Here is an 8,639-nt window from a genome sequence, read left to right on the forward strand (position 1 = left end):
TTTCGCTTCCTTTGTCACAACACTTTCATGAGACTTGAGAATACCCACCATCGTCACCAATGAATAGGTTTTAAACTGCTCGTGAGCCTTGACAGTTGATAGCACAACCATCCATTTGGGTCTTAAAACATTAAAAAATGTGACCTTGTGTTCGATCACTTCTCTTCCAATACCGTGCTTGATCATCTTGCTCAAAAGATGGTTGAAACGATCGAATGCCTGAATAAGTTTTTCATCTTGATTTTGTTGGAAAGCACCAAACTAAGAGAGCAATAGAGTTTGGTTAGAATGTTCTAGGTCCTCATCAGTGGAATACAACTCTTTAAGTCTATCCCATATCTCTTTTAACGTGGTGCATGGGCTTACCAAATGAAAAGTATCAGACTGTAAAGTAAATCTAATCATTCTCATGGCTTTAACATTACACAACAACTTATCTTTTTTCGTCCTGATGAATCTTCTCCATATCAGTTAAGAGTTTGTGGTACTCTTTTTGAGTCTTAATGGTTCTATTTGTTCTAGAATGAACAAAAGGACCCAATGTTATTTCTTCCCAAATAAGATAACCATTGTCTTCCGAACCAACAACATAGTCCCAAAGTGATGCGTCCAAACTTCATAATCTTGACTGTATAGAATTGGCATTCTGGTTGTGCATCCAATGTTGTTGGAGATATCGATTGGATTGGTTTATGAATCATCATCAGACATGATGACCTTTTTCAGATATCTGCAAAGAATCAAACTGGTAAAGATTGAATTCGGGTTTTATCAAAAGCAAGAAAAAATTGATGACAAGTGATAGAAAACGATAAACACCAAGATGAATCAAACGAGTGTCGAATGATTAATATGCTCCACCTCAGAAGAATTCAATGAGAATTGATACTTTAGAGGTATGATACGGTTACAGTATAAGATATGTTTTATAATTATCAAGAAGTGTGATTAATATAATGCATGCATAATATATATATATATATATATATATATATATATATATATATATATATATATATATATATACACTAAACCCTAAAAACAAAACACGGCTGGATAGGACCAAACCGAGTATACAAATGGACCTAAGTGATGGGTTTGAGCCATAAGAACATTCCTATGTGCACATACAAACCCTAATGCTTGGATCTAGGTTTCTCTAATGAACATCCTTTTCATCCAAGACTTGTAAACCCTAGATCTATGGTATACAATTCAAAATTTACATAACAAAGTAGATCTAGATGACTACGTCTTCTTGAAAACTTGAATCTTGTTATCCTTGGAGCCTAGAGTCACAAATGTCACTCTTCTAATTGCTTACAAACACCAAGAGGCAAGAAGATGATTTGGAGAGAGGTTGTTGGCATAAAATCGGCTCTAGGAACTCCTTAGGGTTTATGATAGTTGATTTCTGTAGCACTTGGGGTCTTTAAATACTTGAGCTGCTAGGGTTACATCCTGAAACCCTAATTGGATAACTTAGGCCTTAAGCAGTCCAAATATCCTTCTAGAATATGGCATAGATGAATGCAAGAAGTCCATACACCTTAATTTCTCTCACCCTATGATCCATAAGGATCCACAGCCCAAAAGCAACTATCACACAATTTACAGATCCAGTCCCCTTTATTTAATTTGTGACAACCCGAAATTTATTTCGTCATTTTTAACCCTTTCTTCCGTTAATAAGCCTCGTTTTATTTAACAGTCCGTTAAATTTTGAACTGGTTAATTTATATGGGACATTATGAATGACTTTATGAAGGTTGAAATAAATTAGAAACACCCCAAATTATTCCTTTGAAAAATTTTAGTTTCAACCAAGTCAAAATTCGACCACTAAATCGGGTGCGACCAAAAGCCTCGTTTAACAGCAGTATCAGGTAGATTTGCACTGAGCCCCAACTCAAACCGCTATATAAGGGTAAGTGGAGTCCATTTGAGACTTTTTCAATCTCTCTCCACCCTCTCTCTCTACAACTTGTTTTCGAGCCAAAAACGTCTGTTTCGAGCCCCAAACGAGTAAGCAATCTAGCCTAACTTGTTGTATAGCTTAACTAACATGCAAATTCGTATTTAAGGCATCATATAGAGGCCAAGTTATGTGTTTATGGCCCAAGAACACTCTTGGACCGTGACCACCCCTAAATGGGGTTTTTAAGCCCAAAAACCCCACCAAATTGCTCCTAAGGCTTATATATGACTTGTGGACTTACACATTCGGACTTAGAACACCTTGAACTATAATTTTGGTGAGTAAACTTGAGTTTACTGCCCAAGAACATGCTTGGGCCGTAAACTCCCCTTCATGGGGACCTAGCAAAGTTCCACAAGCGATATAAGACATGTTGGCATCATAGAACACCCTCACCATGAGTTTACGGCCGTAAGCTCATGGGGAGTTAGTCCCAGGGCCGTGAACTCTATAAAGAGTTTACTCTTGAGGAGTAAACTCCCTATCTAAGCTATACACACCCTTAGATGTTACCCGGGACACTCCAAGAACTTAACCAAAGAGTTTTCCACACTTTAGGATGCGCATACGTGTTTAATTAGTATTATATTTACTAATTTTATGTAAACATATCTCATCATATGTAGATAGGTCACTAAGTGTGTTCAACTCTTTACTTGACACCGAGCACCCAACCGAGACTTTCGTTGGATCCACTTACAACAGGTGAGTTCATACCCCTGAATTAACCTTTTAAATATTTTTACATTCTTTTAGGGGGGAATACAAGTTTAAACATGCCAGTTATCATATCTATCACATGTGATTGATAACCCGCATGCACATGGATTCATTACACTGTCAACTATTTTACCAAGTATGATACTGTAAATGGTTTTCTAAAAACGTCTTTATGTGTTCAAAGCTTTTCTCAAATTGCCTCTCGTGTTGTATGTGTTATTTCAAACTCTATTACAGCAGCATTTTAAACAAAGGTTTTCTCTACTTTATCTAAGTTATAATCAAAACTTGTTTATGAATGATTTGCTTAAAGAATAAAGGTTTTCCAAAGTTTTAATCAAAGTTTTCTTCGATGTTTTTATACTCCTACTTGTTAACGCTTTTACTTCACGATACGCTTCTACTTGTTAACGCTTTTACTTCACGATACACTTCTACTTGTTAACGCTTTTACTTCACGATACGCTTCCACTTGTTAACGCTTTTACTTCACGATACACTTCTACTTGTTAACGCTTTTACTTCACGATACACTTCTACTTGTTAACGCTTCTACTTCACGATACGCTTCTACTTGTTAACGCTTTTACTTCACGATACGTTTCTACTTGTTAACGCTTCTACTTCACTTCTACTTTATGATACGCTTCCACTTATTAACATTCCTACTTTATTTATTGCTACTACTTCACGAACCACTCCTACTTTATTAATACTACTACTTCATGAACCAGTCCTACTTTATTAATACTACTACTTCACGAACCACTCCTACTTTGTTAGTGCTACTACTTCACGAACCACTCCTACTTTATTAATGCTACTACTTCGTAAACGCTTATACCTTATTAGAACTTCTGCTTTGTTAAACGCTTCTACTTAGTTAAATGTATGCCTGTGCTTGTATAGTTATATAATTAATTTTTAAAGGACTTAGGAAGGCTTGTTCGCCCTATTTCCTTTTCTTCGTTGAGATGTGGTCTGGTGGGATCGGATATCCGTCCGAAGATCGTTTGATCATTAGTTATACATTATGTATACAAGCATAGACATATAGATTCACATCGGTCAGTTCAGTTGTGAGTCTCTATCACTTGTCCAGTATTTTACACTAGATCTCACTATTCGAGATGCATCTTCAGGACACGGCCTTCTCCATCATCTAGTTGGTAACCATAGTCTCCTGTAGGGAGAGCGAACATTATGTGTATAGATCCATATGGGATTGACACCCCCGCACCCAGACTGCTAGCTACAGTACATGGCCTACCAAGCCAAAGGGTGACAGATGTCACAATATTTTCGACGCTTGCAGGGTGTCAAGTTCTCTAGTGTCTATCAGTATGGTTGCGAGTATCTCGGTGTTACCTTATAATTCATGGCCTTAAGGTAATGGAAATTAACACTGTATTTACTGTTTTTAGACCTTGCTAGACTTATCATTCATTAGATACTATCCAGGGTCTGTATTCACTGTTTTTAGACCTTGCTAGACGTATCATTAAGTTGATATTGTCTGGAGTCTGTGTCTCCTCTCGTTAGACTGAGTCAAGTGCGTCGTTCATTCGATACTCTCCTTTAGTCTATGATTTCTTTTGCCTTAGTCAACAATCTTCACTACTGAGGCATATGATGTTTTCCCTGATATTCTCCTACTTTCTTTTCAATCAATTCCATATTTTGATAATGATAGTGTTAAGGGAAAAACTACTTTTTACAACATAATCCTGTCCAGTCTTGGTAGAAGACTGCTTTTAAATTAGAAAATATAGGATTTTCTGGAAAGGACTCTAATTCACTGTAAACTCTAAAACTACTACTTATATAAAATTATTTGGATAAAATGACACTAAATACTTATGAACTCACCAACATTTGTAAAAATACTGATACTCGCTTTCAAATAACTTGTATTCTCAGGTCAAAAATAGATAGGTACATCTCAGGCGCTTTTGGTGAAGACCGTTTAGTACCAAGCTGCATCTACATTATTACTTGTATTACTTTGAAGTTTCTATGTAATGTAAATCCAAGTAAAATTATTAATATTAATGCAATGGTTTTTGTACTTTGATTACTATACTGCATATGTTGTGATACTTGATATGATGTTATCCACCCCAGAACGTTTCCGCTGTTCCGGTTTTGGGGTGTGACATAATTAATCTCCTTCAGCCACACAATTAATTCTTAATTAATTCTTGTATAATATTAATTTAACCATATGATTTTTCCTTTAATATATCAATCATATAATATATTGATAAATCATAATAACCTCTTTTTTTATAAATCATCCTATCACATTGCTTTGGTGAAGGCAACCCAAAACGACCATGCACAACTGGGTCAAGTACTTACCAACTATAGTTACAAGCTTAGACACTAATCCAACAGTCTCCTACTTGGATAAGTCTAGTAACTATAAATGTAAGTACAATCCGATTAGCAATCAGAGCTCTCAAAGACGCTGTTGAACTCTGATCTTATCAGCAACCTATCTTTTAGATAAGGGATCATATAGTCCTCTGTTCTAGATATCGTGCAGACAATTTCATGGAACATAGTGATACTCATTGTCCAACAGTTTGTTTCTTGATCTCTGATTCGTTTGACAAAGAACTTAATTGAACACATAAACTCAGTCCTAACCGGGCCCGACACATAAGTCAAAACAAATCATCGAGGGGCCCTGATATCGCGTTTATCCTCTTAGGATAAAACGAAAAGATAAACTTTGACTTATATGCATTTATTATTCACTAACCAAATCATACACAACAATGTGTTTTATAACATCAAGTTACTAATGCGTTTTCGCATTATCAATGCATAACCAATTTCCAAACAATAAACCATATATCTAGGTTTTAAGACCATATGATATTATCATCCTGCGATCACTCGAGATAAATTCCATAAAGTGATTCTAGCAAGCGAGGGTTTATTCCAATGCTCAAGTCAAACTCATAAGCACTCATGAATGTTGTAGCAAACTTTTGCTATGTCTAATACATTTTAGACAATCTACACACCCATTCATGATAGTCTTCATTCATACCTACTTCCAACATATGAATGACTGTGGACGGTTCGAACAATTCTTATTATTCTGGAAGTCAAAACATGCAAAAACTGAAACAATAGGTAAACGATTAACATAAGACAATAACATTACTAATAAATAATACCTTTTTATTTAATCATCAAATGTTAATTACAGTTTATCTATTACATGTTTCTAAACTATCTAATCTAAACTAATATCGTCCTTCAGCCCGATGCTCTTAGCGTGTTGTAAGTGCTTAACCCTGCTCAGTCCCTTCGTAAGTGGATGTGTTGGGTTATTCTCTGACGATACCCTCTTTATTATGAGGAGTCCTTATTCCACCCAATGTCGAATAAAATGATATTTTCTATTGATATTTCGAGATCAGTCGTGATCCCTCGGTTCCTTGGTGAAGGTAACCGCTCCTTCATTATCATAGAAAATTTCCATGGGCTCCTTTATGGCTGGCACAACTCCAAGCTCTCCAATGAAGTTCTTCAAACATATTGGCTCCTTTGACGCTTCGCTCCCTGCAATGTACTTTGATTCGCACATTGAATCAGCTACCGTCTCTTACTTGGAACTTTTCCAAGTCACTGCTCCTCCATTAAGGATAAAGACCCAGCCCGACTGCAAATAGTAGTTATCCCTACCGGTCTGAAAACTGACGTCACTATACCCTCTCACTTTTAATTCACCACTCCCTCCAAGGACTAGAAACCATTCCTTGGTCCTCCGAAGGTACTTAAGAATGCTTTTTACTACATTCCAATGCGCTTTTCCCGGGTTTCCTTGAGTCCTAGCATAAATAATCGAGCCATCTGTGGAAGCGTATGGTACTCGGCTCATTTCTACTATCTTCGGTACTCGGGGATTGAGTCCTACTCAACTTGACATTACTTTGGATTGGTAACTCTCCCTTCTTTGAATTCTCCACACTAAAACATTTTAGTACCTTGTCCAAGTTAGTATCCTAACTATGTCCTATTAGTCTTTTACTTCTGTCTCTCACTATCCTTACTCCCAAAATATACGAAGTGTAAAACCTCGTCTATTTATTAAATAAATTAATTAATTAATGAATGGCTCGTAGCCCTAAAACAAATAATTATATATGCAGGGTGTTGGTTTCGAGGAGTTAATTGGCACAATTCAGAAGTTGGGTGATAGAAATGCAAAATATGGCTGTTTGTTGAATTGAATTGGAGCTGGAGGGACCATTTTGGTCATTATGGCGAAATAGTATGAGGAGTCGGTATATAAGGGCATGAAACCCTAACCCTAGCCTCATTTGTTCAGCCGCCAACTTCATCTACACTCCCCTTCATCTTCCTCGGCGTTACACCACCCATCCCCTCCGTTTCCGTGCCACCATGGACCTCGTTCATTCTCCAGCCGCCAAGAACCACCACGATGCCACACCGTCACCCAACTTTCATCCGCTTGGTAATGGAGACGGGAACACCGAACACCATCGTCGTGGCTGTAAGCTGTCGTGCCCAGATGCACTTCGTCTCTTCGTCTTCTCATGTTCGCTTTCAACCGCATTGATGGTGTCGCTAGGTTAGCCGAGAGCTGCCACTCCAAACAGCTGTGGTGAGACATCGTTGCCACCTCTACCTCCCACCTATGTCGCCGCTGTTATATTCTTCTTCTTCTTCTTACTCTGCCTGTCGTCATTGCTTTATCTCGTCACCACCAGCCACCATGGGTGGTGGCTGTGAGCTCGTATGGGTGTGTGATGTCGCTTTAGGACTCGTGTGGCTGCTAGCTTGCTGCCACCGAAAATGAGCTTATGAAGGCAACCTTTCGTTGTATGTTGCCGCCTACCACCGTTAACCGCCACTGCCTTTGCAAATTTCCGCCATCTAGCGCCTTCTCCGCCTTGTATACCGCCAAGTGGGTGGTTGTTCTACTATTTCGGGGAAAAGTGTGTTTATTTCAGTGAAATGGGGTGGTTTGTTTGGCCGCAAATCGTAAGAGCCGCCACTGCCACCACCGTGAGGTGGTGGCTGCCGCCATGAACCACCATTGTGTGTATTTATGTTATTAGTGTGTGTATTTTAGTGTATGTGTGTGTGGATAAATTCGGTATGTCACATTCTAATAGTAACAAAAAAAGGAATAATGAAAAGAACTTGAAAATCACCAACATAGGGTGGTGGCTGCCGCCACCGGCCGAGGTGTCGGGCGGCGGTGCATTTTTCCTCTTGTGATTGATTCGTTTGGGGTGCTAGAAACCCTAATGGGCTCGAAGGAGCTCTAATCGGCCCAATGAAGCTTAATGGACTCTAATAGACCCAATAAAACACTAATGAGCTTAATAATATTATAGTGGGCGTAATAGGCCCAATAAAGCCCTGATTGACATAAAAGGCCATCAAATTGATAAATAGGCTAATATTTGGATTGGAAAACCCTAATGCCAATGAAACCTTAACTTTAAGAATCAATCGGGTCATACACACGAGAATTATTTAATAACTTGAGATATTAAATAATAATCATTGGCAAACTAACATAAGGCATAATGGACTTAATGGATTTAGTCCTTAATGGGTTACGAAAGAAACACATAACCCTAATCATCATTTCATGTGAAAACTCTAATTTGGGATTATGGGCTTGGACTTATCGAGACCCACATTTGGGCTATTGGAATGGAATTGTGTGATTAAGCCCAATCACACCATATGAATTATTTAGAAGAATGATGGACTTAATGGTTTAAGTCCTTAGACGAATAATTCCTTAATGGGTTAAGTAGGAAACTTAACCCTAATCGACATTTTATGCAAAACCCTAACTTCAATTGGGTTTATTTTGGGGCCTTTCTTTTGGGACTTGATGATTGGATTAATAATAGGCCATCCAAGAATAATTATATGGACT

Source organism: Lactuca saligna, chromosome 2, assembly GCF_052625555.1.
Source record: "Lactuca saligna cultivar CGN05327 chromosome 2, ASM5262555v1, whole genome shotgun sequence".
NCBI classification, from domain to species: Eukaryota; Viridiplantae; Streptophyta; class Magnoliopsida; order Asterales; family Asteraceae; genus Lactuca; species Lactuca saligna.